We start from the raw sequence: 21,589 nt of genomic DNA on the forward strand, positions 1-21,589 counted from the left end.
CCATGTCCCGTGCTCATGCTTAATTTGGTAGTGGAATCCATCACGGCCCCCTATGTCTTCCCTTCCTCAAATTAAGCATTCTTCTCTTTACTATTGCTCAGAGATCATAGTTTCCAGATTTTTTTCACCTCTCTCTTCTAGTTATGTTCCAATTTAGCAATGTCTTTTTTTTCTACCTTCAATGTACCTGGCTTGGCTTGGACACTGACCACCCCTGTTCGGGACATGATACTTCAAGAAATTCCCTCCCCAGTCTGGACGATCACACTCAAGCAGTAATCCGTTGACTGTGTAGTTAACTAAAAATCCCTAACTGGCACTTTTTCAAGTATTCACCCTTATGTTCTATGGAACTTTTTTGCAAATTAGGAAGGGGCACCCTCTCTGGATGGACACAGTCCTACTCTCACCCTCAGCCAAGGATGCCTGTATGTAGGATATAACCTGCTTAACCTTATCAGTTGGTTTGCAATCTGCCCACCCCTCCTGTGTTTGCGTTGCTAATTTTCTGGAACTAAGGTCAGCTTCGTATATCTCCCTTCTATTTTTTATCATGCTAGATTTGGCCCATTGTTCTATCCTGTCAAGCTTGGGTGATTTTGGGTTCCAAAACATTGGCCCTCCCATCCAGTTGCAGAGTCATGGAGACACCAGACCCCGTGTTGCTTCATCTGCTAGTCCAGTGGCCCTATCAAAAGGAAGTGAGGTCCCTCACGGGAGTTCTTATTCATCTCACTCAGACTTAAATGATCACCTCTTCCCTTTCTACGGGCTCAACATGACAATCTTTTCTGAAGTTTTGTCAGTATTAATATCAAATTGTCTGCTTTGCAGTCTGTAGAGTCTAAATTCCTTTCCCTTTCTGAAAACTGGGCCATTTTCCCGTCCCCATCTAGTCTCAGAACACATCTCCTGTGCCCCCACAGTTCCTTAAGCATCACTGACAGTGATTTTCAGTTGAAATTGCACACAGCCAAGGGCAGAGGTCTCCTGAAATTTCTTTTGAAGTAACTTAACTTGGGGTTTTTACAAATAAATGGAAAAATGGCTAAGAAACATAGTTTATTTTTTTTACTGCCATTTAGAAGTTGTTTTATTCACCTTTTCCAGGAAGGGCAAATTCTTATCTTTTAGCTTAATGCAGATTTTTTTTAATGGAACAATAAAATCCCAGCAACTATCAGAACTGATCTCTTAAAAATATATATAATTTGATTTTCCTTTTCATTTTATCACATTTTTTTTTCTCACATGGGAACCTCAAGCTATTAAAAAATGTAATTAGTATCCTATTCTGTACCTAGATTAGAACTTCAGTATAGAAATCTTATTTGTAATTTTATATAATTGTATAGTTATAATTTTAGAATTCTATTACCAATGAATTGGTCTTTTCTGTGATTTAACCGTCACCAGAAAGAATAGAATCTACCAAATCCTTTGCATCGATCCAGTATCAGTAGATGAAAAAAATTCAGTTTCTACTTAGCATTGCTTGTGATTGGCATAGAGAAAAATGTGGTAGAGATACTTTTTTCCCCTTATATGAGCTCTTTCAGGTTTTAAAAGTATTATATCTATAGAAAGAAATCATTTCAACCAGAAAACTTTTATTTTCCACACTTAGGTTGCCAAAAACCAAATCATCCTTCCCATCTTCTCAGTTCTCTGATTACCCAAGTTGCCTAAATAAGAAATTGCAGGCATCTGCCAGCACCTTATATAGTCAAAGATTTCTTGGCTAATTCCATTCCCACAGAGACTGCCCATTTAGTGGCAGCAAGAAGCCAAAGGAATAGATGTGCAGTTCAAACAGGGAGGGATCTTTCTTCTCCCAAGCTGATCTGGATGAGCCCTCAATCCTAACCTAGGACTGAAGAAGGAAAATAGACTACAGTGTCTAGGATAACTGGAAAAGACTCGTGAATTGGGACAGAACTAAATAAGGGAGAAATTACATTTGTACCCTCATCAACCCAAGAATAAAAGGTAATTACTGTTACAACTATTAATAATGCTATCAGCCAACATTTTTCGAGTACTTAACCTGTCCCAGGCACTAAGCTAAATTCACCACATTTTACAAGTGTGATCCTAGTAAGTTCTCATCATGACACTACTGGGAGGGCACAAATATATCTCCATTTTGAGACTTTCTCCAGATGAGAAAGTCAAAGCAATCAAGAGGTTTGGTTAAGATCATACGGCCAGTAAGGGACAGAATCAGAATTCAAACTTGTCATGACCCTGTGCTTTCTACCACTTTCTATTCTTTGTGAAACTCAGAACTAAGAAGTTTTTCTATTTTGACAATAGACCCCAGGTAGAGAGAATGGAATCAACCATGACCACCTCTATCACTAATAAGGTAAAAGTTGCTCTTACTAGTTTTTCAGTTGACTATTTTTAATAAATATAATAAGCAGCTGGAGATGAACTTCTCAGGATAAAGTCAGAACCTTGACCCAACTCCAGCCAATCTCTCCATTTCCAGCATCCCAGTCCCCACACTCCACCGATGGGAGATAAATGTTATCCTGCATCCTGTGTTCATAAATACCTTGGTTCCTTTTCAAGTAGTATTTCAGCATGTACATGCACCCCTTACAGAGTATATATTTTGAGTTCAGTTGTTTTTAACTTTGATTCATCTATGTTATTTCATGTCTCTGTAGTTCCCTATCTTTGACTCCTACCCAACAGCTATCACATGAATATTCATTAACCCACAGTCTCGGTGGGTGCTTGAGCTGGATCCCGGGTTCTTTGCTGTGATGAACAATGAAGTTACACATTTTAAAATACATGTCTGGTGCATATTGATACATAAGTTTCCCTTGAGTATACACCCAGGAGCAGAAATGCTTGGGAAAAGGATACATACTGTTCAAATCCAAGAGATAACGTCAAACTATTTTGCACTGATGTGTGCTCTCACCAAAAGCATGGAGGTCCTCTTTTGACCCTCATCAATTCCACTCCTTGATAATACCAGACTTTAAAGCTTCTGTCAATCATCTGAGTATAAAATAGTATTTGTTGTGGTTTGAACTTTCCCTGACCACTAATGATGTTGATCATCTCTTCATTTGTGTGGTGGCTAAATATTTCTCTTACTCTGGAAGACCCTGACCCAAGGGCCATATCTTTGCTGGAGAAATTGCCTTCATTTTAGCCTTCGCTTTGGAAACCTTAGAGTTAATTCCAGATTATAACCCCGTTTTACCACCTAAAATCTTCTTTAGGATTGACTTACCACCTTTAAATTTTACTAATGTCTTTTTGTTAAAACTCATCAACCTATTTATTTATGGTTATGTATTTATACCTATAATCAAACTCACAGGACTTTTTACATAGTTAAATTATGTTGCAAAGAATCCTTAGTTTTTAGTACCAAATTTCCCAAAAGCACACGTATTTCTAGGGGCCAGCAACAATCACTACTAAATGTGCCACAGATCAAAGGCATGGTACCTGCTTCAAAGGCCAGCCTGCAAAGGCTAAAAAGTAGAGGAGAGCTTTTGCCTTTATAAGGATGTCATAAACAGTCTTTCATTTGACAGGAAGTTGTCATACAAATGCTATTTAAAGTCTGGGGATATTTAATGGTACCCTAATCACTATTCTTTATAGTTCCAGGTGCTAGTATCCACGACTATTGTCCAAAGTAAAACAGAAACAAATCCGGTAGCAGGAAGCCAGAGCCCACTCTAAAGGCACCTGTTGCAATTCGAATCACAAGCAGTGCTTGCAAGACAATGCATATGGATGCCAGCAAGAGAGCAGCCAGTGTAGCCACTAGCCCTGCCTCAGGAACACAGAAGGGGAATCACAACTCTGCCTGTTGCCCCCAGTGCCTCAAGTGGCTCTGGAAGCAAAGGAAGAAATGGGGTGGGGGGGAGAATGACATATGTAGTAATAAACAGGGCACAACTAAAAGGGAAAAAGTGAGTAAGGAAAGAGAGACTTCTAGCAAATAGCCAGATTTTTTTCATTTTCCCACAGATGCCTGTAAAACTCTTCTTACTACAAAGATGCATAGTGGGGAGAGAGTGCAACTGAGAGAAATATGTAGAAGAAGTTTGAAACGCCCTGGACAGGAAAATCTGACTTGAACTTGGAGAAACAGATGAAATGTCTCTGAAGTTAGTGTAATTCAGTTTTTCCATAATGATCTTGGGTCATTGATATGGTCCAATCACTGTTACTTTCTCTCATCCAGTAAAAAGGCTCAAGCCTGTTAATGATCACCTGGCTATTTTGGGAGTCCCCAGGTATACATAATCAAGTCTGGTCTGAAAATTGGTAAGATACTGAATGCAGATATACTCCTTTCTTCTACTCCTAACCAGGGCCCCATGACCTGGATATCAGAGGGCACCTTGACCATTTCTACTGAGCATCTTAGATTCATCAGGTGCTGCCTTTTTCGGCTGTACATTGTCTGATTCAATAGACACTGTTCTCAATTTCACTGGACCTTTAAGGGACTGAGGTTAATTTAAGCTCTGAAGTGGAAGAAAACACCCCTCTCTAAATGTCAAAATCTTTAAAACTCTTAGTAGGAAATACAGTTTTAGACTTTCACGTAATAAAGAATTTAAAACACACAACATGCTAAATTTTGAAAGCAAAAAAGGCCTAAATTTGACCTTATTAAAATTAAGGAACTGAAATTAAGAAATTTATGAAGGGCCACCTTAAACAGAATGAAAAGACAAATTAAAAACTGAAAGAAGATATCTGAAACATACACAACCAACGAAGGATTAGTATCAAGAATATATAAAGGAGGTCAATAAGCTAAGAGAAAAACGGAAACAACTCAATAGAAAAATAGACAAAAGATACAATCAATCACTTCACAGTAGAGGAACTGCTTCTGGCCAATAAATACATGAATGGATGTCCAACTTCAGCTCAGGGAAATAAAAATTCAATGTCACAGTGGAATATTGTTTTATACCTACTCAATTGGCAATAGTTAAAGAGTCTGATAACAAATCATGCTGAAGAAGCTATATCCGCAAAGCATTTTTTAAAACTTTACTGGTTGGAATGTAAGTCAGTAAAGCTATTCGCAGAATGTTTTGGCATTAGGTCCTAATGTTAAACATTCTCATACCCTGCGATCCAGCTGTTTCATTCCTAAGCATATATTCAAGAGAAATTCTAAACATGTTTATCAGGATATATATACAAGAGTGTTCATGGTTCACAATAACAAAAATCTGGAAATAGCCCAAATGCCCATCAGTGAGAGAATAGAGGAACAACCTGTGATAAAGTCATGATAAGATATGAAACAGAAGGCAATGAACATGCAACAATATGGATGAATCTGAAAGATTATCTAAGGCTGATACTATTTTATATAAAGTAAAAAAAATAAAAATTATGCTACTGAGGAATATGTACAGATTAACTGAAAGAATATAAAAAAGGATAGCAAGAAATTAATGAGTACAGGATTTAGGATGTGGTTACCTCACAGAGGAGGAAGCAAAGAATAAGATTGTGGAGGACCATTGGTTAGATGAAGGTTATGAGGCAATAAGTTCATGGGTGATTACGGCATTATAAAATTAATTAAATTAAATAAGTGTCTCACAGAGACAATGATGCATTTGTGTCATGATCCAAGGATTATGTTTAATCTAATTCTAGACCAAAACAAACAAACAAACAAACAAAAAAAAACCTTCTGTCCTTTTTAAATTATACATTATTAGTTATGTAACAAAGCAGTGCCCAGAATCTTCTAAAAGAGAACTTGAAATCATTTACTTGAGATCTTCTCACCTTCAACCTTATGGGAACAGAAGACACAGTGGGGCTGGGAAGAAAGCCCTCTTTGATCAATAATTAATGCACACTTAGGACTCTAGCCAAGCTTGCTGTGCTGAGTAGCAATTTCTGTTGGATGAGCTCTCCATCAGGAGACTTCTGTCCCTGGTGATCATGGAAAAGGACCCACCACTGGACAGGCATGTTCAGAAGGTGTGAATGCAAGAGTTCATCCAACTGACCCCATCACACTGCACTATGAGTGAGAGAAGAGCCAGAGGAACAGAGAACCAGGTCTACAGAATAAAAGACCCATTGTGGGTGAATCATTCTCTAGTCACTGGCCATGCTTCATTTTTCACATGGTTCATTTTTTAAGCAACCCTTTTATTGACCTTATAAACCACCAAGTTGAATGTATTATTTAGGAGAGGCACTTGAACAGAAACTCCTGGTGTCTTGACTGGAAAGAACAGATAAGCCCTGTTTGTCATGGGACAGCAACGCTCTACCCTGGGAAAGCTTATCACCCACACCACCCAAAAATTTGTTTCCGTGTGCTCTTAACAAAAACAAAACAAACAAACAAAAAAGAAATAGTTACTGTGAAATTTATTTCTGCCTATAAAAATAAAAATTTCAAATACTGAGAAAAGTATAAAATTTAAATATTAAAAATATTCATTAGCCCTCAGTATGAAGGAAAAAAAAGCTTTAGTTATCATCCGGTTTCTTTTATTCCTGTTGTTATTTTTGTTTTTCTTAATTTATACACACACACACACATTTTTTTGTTTGTTTGTTTTTTGGGGTTTTTTGTGGGGTTTTTTTTGCCTTTCTGTGCTTTCCACCCCCTCCAATATTCAGATCACATTGTTTTGAATCCTGTTTTTTCTTTAACTTAAGAGTATATTATCAGCATTTCATTTGTCATTATTCTTAGGAACACAACTCCTAAAGAGTACATAATAATTAGGCCATGATACGATCTATCACATTTTGTTTAATTATTTTCCTGTTGTTGAACCTCTGTTGTTCTCCCAGTATTATATCATAAGACGCAGGGCCACATGACTATCTGTACTTGCACCTAAATCACTGTATCCATCTCATACTATTTCCTTTGGATATATTCCTAGAAAGAGAATTTCTGGATCAAAGCGCAAATTTTTAAGGCTTTTAAATATATATTCAAAATTGTCCTCCAGAAAACAATATTTATTTATATCCCTACCAGCTGCAAATTAAGTGCCTCACAACACAGAGCATCATAATCTTTAAGTTTCTGATAATTTGATAGGAGAAAAATGTATCACCGATTTGGTTTGCATTTTTCTGGTGATCGACGACTGAATTTGTGATGTTTATTAGTCATGTGAGCAATTTTTTTTCAGTTAACTGTTTAATAGTTTTACTTGATATATTGGTATTTTCATATTTTTGTATTGATTTATGAGTCTTTTATATAATGATGGTAACATAGTCTGTTGTATATGCTGCCAATATTAAATGCTTTTTTGTTATTAAAAGTCAATTAATATTTTTTACAGACATACAAAATTTCTAAAGGTTCTTTACGTTGTCAAATGTAAGAAACGTCCCTTTGAGGCTTCTTCTTTTTTTTTTCCTTAGAAAACTTATTTTCATGAGATCAAATAAGTAAGAACCTGTATTTTCTTTCAGCTGCTTAATAGTTTTATTTGAGTATATAGCTATGTTATCTATCTTTATCTATTTTATGTAAATTAATAAGAATCTAACAAGTTTTTTATTCAAATAATTAACCAACTGTTCTGACATCATTTTTTAAAATATTCTTCAAAGTGATTTGGGATGTCATCTTTATACATACTACATGATCTTTTATGATATGATCTATTTCTAGACTACTTGATTCACTGAGCAGTCTATACTTCTTATCAGCACCACACTGATTTACATATTACAGCTTTAGAATACAGCTGAATATGTAGAGAGTTCCCCCTCATATCTTACAACTCTCTTCCTTTCTTCAAAAGCATTTATTCTATTTTTCCCATTTATTCTTCCAGATGAGATCCGTTCTCCATTTTAAATTGGTGAACGACTATGAACTACAAATAAGAAAAAGGCTCAAAATGCAGATTAAGACAGAATAAAATTTATAATCATGCTATATTTACAAGGTGAGTTAAGTTTGTTTAGAGATTTTTTTCCCTTTTATTTGGATATACACTAGGCTAATTATCAATTGTTGATATATACTAGAATTAGTTATTCATTACCTATGTTAATGGAGTAGACTGGCATGTTTTAATAATAATATTACCAAAACCACATTTTAGTTAATTTCTCAGACTTCTTTCTCCTTGAACTTTTCACCAGTGCATTCAGAAAAAGCCAAAGGGAAAGCTTCATAATTTTTTTTTTTTCACATGCTTTTGCAAAGGTGACAACAAATCCCAGACTGGCTGATGATGTATCCAGAGACCCCCTCACACCTATATAATCCTCCCACTGGAAAACAGTGCCCAAAAAATCAAGGGCAGGAACTGTAAAGCTATATATTAAGATATCTATTAAGAATATTTCATATTCTTTCCTTTAGAATTACAAAAATACAAAATCTGAGAATAAACTGTAGCACTTCAATTGCAAAATCATTGTTGTGGTAAAATACGAAATTACAAAATGAGTAGAATCAATGAGGCACTCCCTCTACAAGAAAGGAATCCATTCTACAACATTCCATGGTCAATGGTCTTTTTTTTTTTAAGATTTTATTTATTGATTTGACAGAGAGAGATCACAAGTAGACAGAGCAGCAGGCAAACTAAGAAGGAGAAGCAGGCTCCCTGTTGGGCAGAAAGCCCAATGCGGGGCTCGATCCCAGGACCCTGAGATCATGACCTGAGCTGAAGGAAGATGCTTAACCCCACTGAGCCACCCAGGTGCCCCAAATGGACATTTTCTTTTGCACAAACATTTAGTGACGGGAAACTTTCTGACCAACACCCAGATGCTGGAATGAAAAACCTAAAAATATAAATTAGAAACTTCAACCAAGTGACCCCAAATTTGCTTAAAGGCAGTTGATGCCCTGTGATCCAAAATAACTCTCAAAGTAATTGCCAATGTATTTAAGGACATTGCAATATCAGGGGTTCCAATATAGAAACTGGGGGATGAGAAAAAATGCAATTGCCACCATGAATAATAACAAATATTTCAGCAGCACAGACCACAAGTAAGGTTCTGAACAAGACGTGGAATTCAAGGAACCCAAGACAGAGGCCTTACCCTTGAGTAACTAACGACCTAATTAAGTGGTCAAGGCACGCACACAGTAGTAACACAAAGTCATGTGGAATCGATGCCAAACAAGTTATTAGAAGAAATAAATCGTCACTCTCTATGTTTTGTGAACAAATTCATTTGTGGTTCCAGTTTGCTTCCAACCCTCACTTTCCTTTTGCCTAAATATTCTGACCTTTGTATTTCTTCAGCTTTGCTGAATTACGTGCATCTTAGTCAACCATTCCCCTTTCTTTAGAGACAAGGTGAAGGTAAGGCTGAAAGAACCTAGACAAGCCGTTACAAGCCCGGATACAAACAGCTCATCTGTCAGATTCTATGTAGTGCCCCCTCTGGCTCCAAGCAAGCCCCAAAGCTCTAGCCTCCTGGTAGCCTGTCTTCCCGAAGTCATTCCTCACCAACATCAGACCCCATAGCAGCATTAAATATTAACCCCATTGCTCACAATTCATTTCTGAAGAACTACATTAAGACTAAAACAGAGGGGGGCACCTGGGTTGGTCAGTCAGTTAAGTGTCCAATTTCTGGTTTCAGCTCAGGTCATGATCTCAAGGGTCGTGGGATCAAGTCCCACGTCACGCTGCTCCCTCAGCTCACAGTCTGCTTGGGACTCTACCTCTCCCTCTGCCCCTACTCCCACAGTCTCTCTCTCTAAAACAAATAAATAAGTCTTAAAAAAGGGGGGGGGGGCAACCAAAAACTAAAACAGAGTAATCTACACAAAAAAATAAAGCAGGCCTCTCAAAACACTTGAAGTCAGACACAAGAACACTTGCGGTGAGTATAGCACGATGGTCATATAAAGATGCTGAATCACTACCTCGTTCCCCAACACTAATGTAACATTGTGTGTCAACTGTACTGAAATTCAAAAATTTCCAAAAAGCAAATCAAATCAAACCAAACAGATGAAAATGTGGCCATGCAGCTTCTTGAAACTTTACTGGATCTCATTTGCTTCTGATTCATTATTTTACATTTTCTAAAAGGATCTGTACTTCTTCCATGCATCTGACATTCACGCCGGCCACAAATCAATACCAAATGAAAGACCTCACTTGCTACCTCGTCCCCAGCCTACTAAAATAGTGCTGTCTGATCAGGCATCTCCCTGCAGGAAACAGGCCTTCCTACGCAGGAAGCACAGGAAAGAGGACTGGAGACAGCAGTCCCAGTGGCTTTTTTGCCAGAAAGGACAAAATGGCTCTTCTGGCAACTCCTGACTCAGGAAATCGCTGAATTAAGTAGTCAATCTGCAGAGTAATTTAGCATGTCATCTGCTTCCTGGCAACAGATATTTGGAAGCATTTATATTTTATTTCAACTCTGTCACCATCAGGGTTAGAACACCTTGTCTCTGAGGACCTCAAGGTCAGAGACTTTCCTGTAGTTTCTACCAGGCCACTTTTTTGGGTTCTTCCTCCCCTTTTCAGGCCCCAGCAGTCTGCTCTCCCCTTTGATTCCTGTCTAGATCAAGCAAAACCTTGTCTTCAGAGCTAAATATAAGTTGTCTGGGAGGGGGGCGGTGAGTGGAGGCCTGGGCAGGTGGGATCCCTGGAAAATAGACTTTGGAGTGTGGGAGGAGTGAAAATGCCACCGTCCGCCCAGGAAGGGCCCCGGACAAGGCTCGCCAGCCGAGGGAGGGAAGTGGCCAAGACATGTGTACCGTGGGCTCCTGTTCCCACTTCGTCATGGGCTTTCTTTGTGACGTAGCTGGTGCCAAAAGCTGAACCTCTGTGGTGTGTCCCAAATCAACATAGCCCTAACCACGCACACGGGGGAGGCCGGTAACCAGGGCTGGGGGTTGGAAGAAACTGTACGTGGATGGAGCAGCTTCTTACAGCTGGTGAACACATGTACCCACAAAGTACGAAAAAGCCAAGCTTATAAAACATAAGTGGCAGGACCATGTAATTCTTACTGTCCACAGACATGTGTAGATCTTTACTACTTGGGATAATAGTGGTGAGATCCAGATGAGGGAAGGCATCAAGAAGGTAGTGATTCCTACCTGGGGTAGCAGTCACTTTGGCTCCTCTCTGGGCAGGGGCTTCCTATGGCTTCAGCAACAGCACCCAAGAAAGTGGGTCTCCATGTCATGAATGGCAGAAATGAGATCTCAACCACAGACTCATGAAGCACTGGGTTTGAAGTGTCCCAGCTTCCACATCCCTATCTTCCAGAAAATGGCTAAGCGGAGACTGGGTGGGGCCTTCTAAATGCATTATTGCCTTTGGCGCTGGTAGCAATTCTGTGAGATCTATGGAATGATCCCATTTTACAGATAAGACTTAGATAGGCTAAACGATGTATCCAGAGCTCAAGGAGGCAAGAGGAGGTGGACTGGGCTTTTCCATCCGTTCCTCTCATCCCCAAAGGCCACTTTCTTTTCATTGGACAATGCTATCTTCCCTGTACTGTTTCTATTAGCCTCTGCATACCTGACCTTTCTAATCTGTAAAATAGAGGTAATGATACCTAATGCTGACATTGCTACAAAGATCAAAAGATATTACATACGCAAGGGTCCTGTGGAGAAGTGCAGATTGTTATTCTAATAGTAATTCCCTACAACAACCTTTAGGTCTCTTTCATACCTCCAGCCTCGTTATTACTAACACATGGGGGAAGTTTATACTAGGCCAGGAATATGGATCTTGTTCAGTACATAGCTGAAATCTCACTTTGCATTTCATTAACTTTAAGAAATTTATATATTTTAACCTAAATCAACCAGATTTTGTGGTATTTCATCTCAGGAACTATTATAGATAGCCTATTCTATGTTAATCATTTATTTCCCTTCAGTTTATTGCTTCAAATTTCTCACTGGAAAACTCAAATGTGCTTAAACCGTGTCATATTCTTTAAGAAAAACCTAGCATGGAAATCAGATTATGACTAGTTATGATTTCCAATGCATGTGCAAATATCAAAACAGGATCCTAACAAAATCGAGGGAAATGTCCTTACCCTGATTTTCTTTGAATTTTCTGTAGTCCTTACCTCCCCAGTAGGGAGGGAATAGTAACACATCGCCAGACCTACACTGACTGACTTTCAGGAAACAGGAATAAAATATAAATTAAGACTAATTATGTAGTCTTACAATTTGTTATTCAAATTCACTAAAAGGGATATCCATTAGGCACACCATCCTAAAAAGCTTTCTATTGAGAAATAAATCCCAGAGTTTAGAATTTCAAAACTACATAATTTGAATACATTTTTGAACCATCCAATGGAAAATAAGATTGATTCCACATGTGCAGAGCTTGTAAATAGCTCAGTAATTCCTTCGCTGTTTCCAGACACAAACTAATGACCTCCTTTTCTTGGTAGAAAATTAGGCTATTTTTTCAGGGTCAGAGCAAGAATGTGGGGGAGCAAGGACTATAATGGAAAAATGTAATTCACCCAGGACTGCAGGGCAGCATTAGGGATTATGTAAATCTTTTCTTCACAGGATATAGTTCCTATGAAGAGAAAAGCACTCTCACAATTTCAAGGATTAGCACACAGCCACGTAACAAGCTAATCTTTTTGTCTTGTTTTATAAAAAATATCTTTGAATTAGCTTGTGTACATTTATAATACTGACAGAAAATGGTAGTTTCAGGGAAGGGCACTAAATAAATGAACAGGATTCGCCTTACATAAAAATACTTCCCTGTTCAGGAGTTACTCGCCTTTTCTGGTTTTAAAACTCTTTCATTGGAGAAACGCCAGATCATGAGAGAGAGGGTCCGAACACCTGGATTTCATCCAGATTTTGTGATCTCTAAATCATTTTATGCCTTTGAGTAAATCCCAGCAGTGCTCTCTCTACCACGTGCCTCCCAGCTTAGAATATCCTACCACCCACGTTCTGAGACGCTGAGTTGATAGTGATTATTTACGGGCTCACTGTGAGGATTAAGTGAGTAATACCTAATATGTTAAGCACAGAAATATGCCAGGGTGTGATAAATATACAATAAAACTTCATTTTGGGTTTTGCCGTTATTATTATTTAGACAATAGGTACTAACTAATGGGACCTTCCCGTTTCAACTCCATGGCCATGTCACTTAAAGGCAATCAAAATGGAACTAACTATCCTGTCTCCTCAGATATGAACCCACAAATATCACTGAACTCTTTTCCATTTACTCTCTAGCATCCAAACTCATGTATCATCATCAGCTCAGGTCATGATCTCAGGATCCTGGAATTGAGCCCCGCATCAGGCTCCCTGCTCAACGGGGACTCTGCTTCTCCCTCTCCCTCTGCCTACTGCTCTGCCTAGTTGTGCTATCTCTCTATCAAATAAATAAATAAAATCTTTAAAAAAAAAAAAAAAAAGACCAGCAGACTGCCTCAGTGTGGAAACATTCCCCCCAGTCTCCTGGGGTCCACAGATGGTCTCTTGGTAATGATTTCCTCTTGTCACTTTTAAAGAAGGTGCTTAGCAACTGCAAACTGGTGAGCATCCAGCCAGGCCACTGGCCCTCACAGAGCCTCTGAAGAGCTCCTGGTAAGGCCTTCTTTCCAGAAAGGGCCCCAAGTGAGCTTTGCCTCACTTGGGCACTTTGAGTAGTGAGTCCAAAGAGTCAAACTTATCAAGCCATGCAGATGACAGGAAGTGTGTGATATTGACTACAGATGTCCTCGCTATCCCTCAGGGTTCTCCATGCCAATGAAAGCACCTTCTACAGCAGATAACTCAGTAATATTCACCAATAATCACAAATAAAGGAGGTACATCTTTCTGCAATTATTTTAATAGACTTGGGGTTTTTTTCCATCTTGAGATGGAAACAGAGAGATTTCTATTTAAAGAAATTATTGTTCCACTTCAAAAGTCACAGGAATTACAAGGTAAAGTGAGAGGAAAGCAAACGGGCATAGTCTCAGGGGTCCCCTGAGTCCCATTCCTTAGAACAGGTTTTTAGCACACAACTTCACTGATCCTGAGCCAGGTGTCATTTCAGAAAAACATCTTCAAGGAACAGAGATTGTTTCAGCAAGTTCCCTTGCTCAATGAAAAATCCATTTCATCCTATTTAACTCTCTCTGAAAGACCAAGAATCGAAGCACCCGCCATTTATAAGTGCTCACTGTGCCAGGTCCTGTTCCAGATGTTGGAGTGTATTAAATCATCCCACCCTCCAGTGCCATGAGTGCTGTTACCATCCCATTTTACAGATGGGGGATGAGGTACAGAGATGGTAAGTCACATGCCCAAGGTCACACAGAGCTCCTATGTGAGAGAGTGAGTATTTAAACCCAAGAGGTATGGCTCCAGATTCGTCAGTCTTAACCACTCAATTATATTTCCCCCCCAAAAAATGAAAGTTAATACCTTTGAAATTTGGGACATCCCATAGCATACTTCCACTAAAATAAAATTCTTAATACCTCCCTTTAGAATGTAATGAGAGGTAATAATGTATCCCAGGAACCCAACTTATTAACATAATTAACTATGAGTCCAACAACTTTCTATGTATACAACATATCAGTCAATCCATACACGTTAATTTCAGCAAATATAGATAGACAGATACATCTATCTATCCATATGCATATATACCAGATTACATTGCTCAGTCTATGCTTTCCTCTACAACAAATATAATCCATTTCTCTGGGGCAATCACTACCATCAGGGACATAGGAACACTTCTTTTTTTAAAAGATTTTATCCACTTATTTGAGAGGGATTGAAAGAGCAGGGTGGAGAGTGGAGGAGGCAGGGGAGGAGAGAGAAGCAGACTCCCTGCTGAGCAGGAAGCCCGATGCAGGGGTTGATCTCAGGACCCTGAGATCATGACCTAAGTCGAAGGCAGACACCTAACTGACTGAGCCACCCAGGCGCCCCACACAGGAACACTTTGTAGGGCCTTTTATGCTGGCCTTCACAAAGGAGGTGGAGTTACATCAGTTAACATATACATCCCCCGTCACTTGCTCTTTAGAGTTTAAGTGTTAGAATTCAGCCATTTGAAACAAACTATTGCTATTTATACACTAGGAAGTCGGATGGCTTCGTCTACAATGTTACTGCAGAAACTCTAAGTAGGACCAAGAGCTGAATAGGTGTCAAACCAATGATTAATCTCCAGTCCATAAGGCTGTAAGATACTTATTGATGTGGAGTTATTATCAAATGTTGGAAATAACCTGACTGAATATTTATAGGCACCAAGGTCTCCCAGTCACTTCAGGGGTTAGGGCTTCCCTTTCAAGCGGCTGTAAACACAGTTTCCTCTAAGACTCTGTTTATATGACTGCTTGTCCTCCAAGCTCCAGTCACTGACGCTCCCGTTTTTTACTGCCACTGCTCCCTCGTCCTGTTTATAAGGCAGTGGGGATGACCAAGGAAACAGAATCATTTTAATTCACCACAGCCTTGTAGAAAGCAGTTCTGCTTTAAGACGATTCATTCTTCACTTGGACCCATAGCTTAATCCTGCTTTTCCAAGAGCCAGTCATGTTAAATGCATTGGCCCAAGCAAACAAGTTATCACTCTTTCAAGACAAATTATGCCAAGTCTGGATACCTAGAGTTACAAATCTTTCTTGACCTCCTCAAACGATAGTGCACACTATCAACTCATGATAAAGGGTCCTTATTTAACAGTGAGTCCTGTGAGAAACACCTTGGGAGACTTTTGTGATTGTTGCTATTGTGTTTTGGATTGCTAGCTAGCTAGTTAGCTGCTTGGGCCCCACACCAACCAATTAAACTAGTACCTCTTTTTAAAAGTTCCCCTTTGATTCTGCTGAACAGCCAGGATTATGAACCACTGTTCAAAAGTCAGTATCCATCACAAACAAATTACCAAACAAATGTTATAGGTATGATTAGATCACATAGTTCTATGCAAATCTTCACCCATTTCTTCCAAACAGATTAAGGTGGCATGAGTTGGCCATGCTGGTTGGGTACAGAAAGCAGTCCTCAGGCATGGAAGGCTGTATTGTGTAATAGTACTCATCTCTCCCCTTCCACAGATGCTCACTGTAACCTAGTCCCTTTAGAGAATGGGATAAGCAAACTAAGGGCTAGCTTCCAGCACCCCATTAACATATAGAAGAAATCAGGTTTTGATCCTTACCATGAGATTCCAGTTAAAGGAAAGAATTATGACACTCTCTTGAAGTTCAGTACAACCCCCTCCATACATCAAAAGGCAGTCTTGAAAAGAAATTATACAATGTCTTCTGTGTAGTAAGAAAGGGAAGATCAGAGATTAAAGCTCAGAGGTCCCCTCTCTTGGGATGCCTTCCACCCACCCAGGGTATCAAATAGGAATCTTTGATAAAAATATAATGCTGCTGAAAATCAATTCAATTCAAAACTGAGAAAGAGCAGTGCAGTCTCTGACAGTGGGAGCCGACCTGAAGCTCACAGCTGGGCCCTCTGTTCTCTTGCTGGAGGGAAACGATTTCACAGAACATCAAAACTCAGCAAGGCCATTCTGTGACTATGGTGGATCAGCACAGAAAAAGACCACTCCAGAACAATATAAAAATGAAAACACAAACAAAAATGACCCCAAACCCCCTTCCCTCCCTGACTAATAAGAATTACAGTTTTAGCCTCAAGCTAGTCTTCCTTCCTTCTAGATAAGATGTGGGAAAATAGCCAATCGTAGAATCATCCCCACTTCCTGACAGTATTCAGTCCCCACTTCCTTAAACCCTCCCCCAAATCACCTAATGCCTGCCCAGACCCTATAATTCATCACTTCTAGCACCTTCACAGTTGACCATCGTATGTGTCCTCCCTTATGGCAACGAGCCAACGAGTCTTGGTGGATGTCTGGTGGTCTTGGCCAGGAGAGCACTGTGAATGTTTTCTTCAAGCAGCTAATATATGCCACTTCAAGAACAAAACAAATATTCGAAATGTTCAAATGGATTCAGAAGACATCTAAAAAACGGAGCACAATCACATGATCAAGTCAACACAGACACCCTGACAAAGAGGCTCCAGACGATTTGTGAAAATTGCCAAGCAGAAGGTGAGACATAAGCTATGCTTTGAGAGAGGAACAGAATTCGAAGATGTGGCAGACACACTGGCAATGGGGTAACACTCCATAACATCTCATGATTTAGGGACCTAAGGTTTCATTCCTCTCTTCGTTCCACAGTTCTTCTATTAGTATTTGACTTCATCTCCTTCTTGAAGGTGAATGATTTTAGAAGAAGAAAGGCACCTGATAATCTAAGGTTTCCCATTTCCTTCTGTGTTCTGAATAGAGAAACAATGTCCAGTCCATTGTTTAGCCAAGTCCTGGAAACACTGTAGGAGAATTAAATAATGCCTGTGTTCTAAGACTGCACTGGACTCACAACACACAGAATTAAAAAAAAAAAAAATACATTAAAAGGTCACTGTTGACGTCATCCGGGAAGATGCATATTCATATTTGAATAGGAGACCGTCGGAGAATCGGGCCAATAGACTAACCCGGTTACAAACCGCAGTTGTCTGTGGGTTTGTTCCTCTTTCTCCCTCTGTCTTGCGTTTCAGAGATTAGTTGGTTTAGATGATCTGTCAAACAATACATCCTGTGCTTCCCAAACACATCATGTCTGCATATTTTATGTATTCGGCCACCACTTTATCTTTTCCACAGTTCAGTAGGAGTTTTTTTTTAAACGAAGTTTAGCTGTAGAAATCTTCTCTCTCTCTCTCTTTTTCAGATGAAACTTCACGGAAGGTGTGATATAGAACAGAATAAGGAGAGAGTGCGCCAGGTGAAGGGGGGAGGGGTGGCGACCCACAGTCACTCTCTCTGCCCTGCCTCTGTGCCCTCAAGGGTCTAAGAGAAAGGGCTGTGACTTCAAAGAAAACAATGCTAAGCTAATGTATAGCTATGACTCCTGCTTGTCAATAAATAAAACCTGGAAACTGGTAGAAATCCAAGTTTCTTAGCAAGAGGTGCAGAGATCCTTCGGGTGTTGAAGAGAACTTGCAGGTCAAAGGCTGGGCTCTCTGCAAAGCTTCCTCTGCGCCCCCTACCGCCTACTCTGAGGTATTGCTGCACGTCCTCAGACACTTCCTCTCTGCTCTTCTCAAAGAGCTCTGAAAGGACATCAGCCATTTCTCTCCTCTCCTGACCCTGCATATTACTTAAGTCTGTCCACAGGAGCCTCCTTTTGCTTCTGCAGCCCTAGCTGGGCACTGTGGTCCCTGCTGGTGGACACTAACCCAGCCAAATCACCCCATCAGTCGGGTTCTATAACCTCCCCAGCCAGGCACCACCTGCCCATTCTTTCTTAAATAACCCTTGGGGTATGGGACCAAGTCATGCTGTCTCTGACTGCCATGTCTTCTGGAGCCTTGAAGAAAAAAGGTCTTCAGGTGCTCACTTCAAGTTAGAGTAGCTTATCATTTGGATGCAACTCTAACAGGAATCTATTTTGGTCTAGAAAATAAACCTAAGTAGCAGGTGTCAGGCCCTAATGTTCCCTTTTCTCCAACCTCTACTCTATTTGGCTGTGCCTGCTCCCTAGGTGACCATATCCAGGTTCATGGTTTTAGAAATCATGCATGTACTGGAGATTTCTTTTCTTTTCTTTTTTAATTAACATGTAATGTATCATTTTGTTCAGGGCTACACGTCTGTGATTCATCAGTCTTAAACAATTCACAGTGCTCATCATAGCACATATCCTCCTCAATGTCCATCACCCAGCCGCCCCATCCCTCCCTCTCCCTCTCCTCCAGCAAACTTCAGTTTGTTTCCTAGATTAAGAGTCTCCTAGGGTTTGTCTCCCTCTCTGGTTTCAACATTTCATTTTCCCCACCCTTCCCCTATGATCCTCTGTCTTGTTTCTCAAATTCCTCATATCAGTGAGATCATATGATAATTGTCTTTCTCTGATTGACTTATTTTGCTTACATGATACCCTCTAGTTTGCAATCCATGTCATTGCAAACGGCAAGATTTCATTTTTGATGGCTGCATAATATTCCATTTTATATATATATATATATATATACACATGACATCTTCTTTATCCATTCATCTGTTGATGGACATCTAAGCTCTTTCCATAGTTTGGCTATTGTGGACATAGCTGCTATAAACATTGGGGTCCAGGTACCCCTTTCAGATCACTATATTTGAATCTTTGGGGTAAGTACCCAGTAATACAATGCTGGGTCATAGGGAAGCTGTATTTTCAGTTTCTTGAGGAACTGCCATACTGTTTTCCAGAGTGGCTGCACCAGCTTGCATTCCCACCAACAGTGTAGGAGGGTTCCCCTTTCTCTACATCCCTGCCAGCATCTGTCCTTTCCTGACTTATTAATTTTAGCCATTCTGATTGGTATGAGGTGGTATCTCATTGAGGTTTTGATTTGTATTTCCCTGATAACAAGTAGCACTTTTTCATATGTCTGTTGGCCATTTGGATGTCTTCTTTGCAGAAGTGTCAGTTCATGTCTTCTGCCCATTTCTTGATTAGATTATTTGTTCTTTGGGTGTTGAGTTTGATAAGTTCTTCATAGATTTTGGATTCTAGCCTTTTATCTGATATGTCATTTGCAAATATCTTCTCCCATTCTGTCAGTTGTCTTTTGGTTTGGTTGACTATTCCCTTGCTGTGCAAAAGCTTTTTATCTTGATGAAGTCTCAATAGTTCACTTTTGCCCTTGCTTCCCTTGCTTTTGGCAATGTTTCTAGGAAGAATTTGCTGTGGCTGAAGTCAAAGAGGTTGCTGCCTGTATTCTCAAAGATTTTGATGGATTCCTATCGCACATTGAGGTCTTTCATCCATTTTGAGTCTACTTTTGTGTGTTGTGTAAGAAAACAGTCTGATTCATTCTTCTGCATGTGGCTGTCCAATTTTCCTAATACCATTTGCTGAAGAGACTGTCTTTTTCCATTGGACATTCTTCCCTGCTTTGTCGAAGATTAATTGACCATAAAGTTGAAGGTCTGTTTCTGGGCTCTCTATTCTGTTCCATTGATCTATGTGTTTGTTTTGTGCCATTACCATACTGTCTTAATGATGACAGCTTTGTAATAGAGTTTGAAATCCAGAATTGTGATGCCACCAGCTTTGGTTTTCTCTTCCAACATTCCTCTGGCTATTCGGGGTCTTTTCTGGTTCCATACAAAATTTAAGATTATTTGTTCCATTTCTTTGAAAAAAAAAAGTTGATGGTATTTTGATAGGGATTGCATTAATTGTAGTTTGCTGTAGGTAGCATAAACATTTTCACAGTATTTGTTCTTCTAGTCCATGAGCAAGGAACATTTTTCCATTTCTTTGTGTCTTCCTCAATTTCCTTCATGAGTATTCTACACTTTTCTGAGTACAGCTTCTTTGCCTCTTTGGTTAGATTTATTCCTAGGTATCTTATGGTTTGGGGTCCAGTAGAAAATGGGATTGACTCCTTAATTTCTCTTTCTTCTGTCTTGCTGTTGGTGTATAGAAATGCAACTGATATCTGTGCATTGATTTTATATCCTGACACTTTACTGAATTCCTGTACGAGTTCTAGCAGTTTTGGGGTGGAGTCTTTTGGGTTTTCCACATAAAGTATCATATCATCTGCAAAGAGTGAGAATTTGACTTCTTTGTGATTCAGATGCCCTTTATTTCTTTTTGTTGTGTGATTGCTGAGGCTAGGACTTCTTGTACTATGTTGAATAGCAGTGGTGATAGTGGACATCCCTGCCATGTTCCTGACCTTAGGGGTAAAGCTCTCAGTTTTTTCCCATTGAGAATGATATTCGCTGGGAGTTTTTCATAGATGACTTTTATGATACTGAAGGATGTGCTCTCTATCCCTACACTGTGAAGAGTTTTAATCAAAAAAGGATGCTGTACTTTGTCAAATGCTTTTTCAGCATCTATTATGAGTAACATATGGTTCTTGTTCTTTCTTTTATTAATATATTGTATCACATTGATTGATTTGCAGATGTTGAACCAACCTTGAAGCCCAGGAATAAATCCCACTTGGTCGTGGTGAATAATCCTTTTAATGTACTGTTGGACCTTATTGGCGAGAATTTTGGTGAGAATTTTTGCATCCATGTTTGTCAGGGATATTGGCCTGTAATTGTCCTTATTGGTGGGGTCTTTTTCTAGTTTGGGGATCAAGGTAATACTGGCCTCATAAAATGTGTTTGGAAAATTTCCTTCCATTTCTATTTTTTGGAACAGTTTCAAGAGAATAAGAATTAATTCTTCTTTAAGTGCTTGGTAGAATTCCCCTGGGAAGCCATCTGGCCCTGGGCTCTTGTTTGTTGGGAGATTTTTGATGACTGCTTCAATCTCCTTACTGGTTATGGGTCTGTTCAGGTTTTCTATTTCTTCCTGGTTCAGTTTTGGTAGTTAAACATCTCTAGGAATGCATCCATTTCTTCCAGATTGTCCAATTTGCTGACATATAGTTGTTCATAATATGTTCTTATAATTGTATTTCTTTGGTGTTGGTTGTGATCTCTCCTCTTTCATTCATGATTGTATTAATTTGGGTCCTTTCTCT

This window comes from Lutra lutra, chromosome 6 (assembly GCF_902655055.1).
Source record: "Lutra lutra chromosome 6, mLutLut1.2, whole genome shotgun sequence".
In the NCBI taxonomy this organism is placed as follows: Eukaryota; Metazoa; Chordata; class Mammalia; order Carnivora; family Mustelidae; genus Lutra; species Lutra lutra.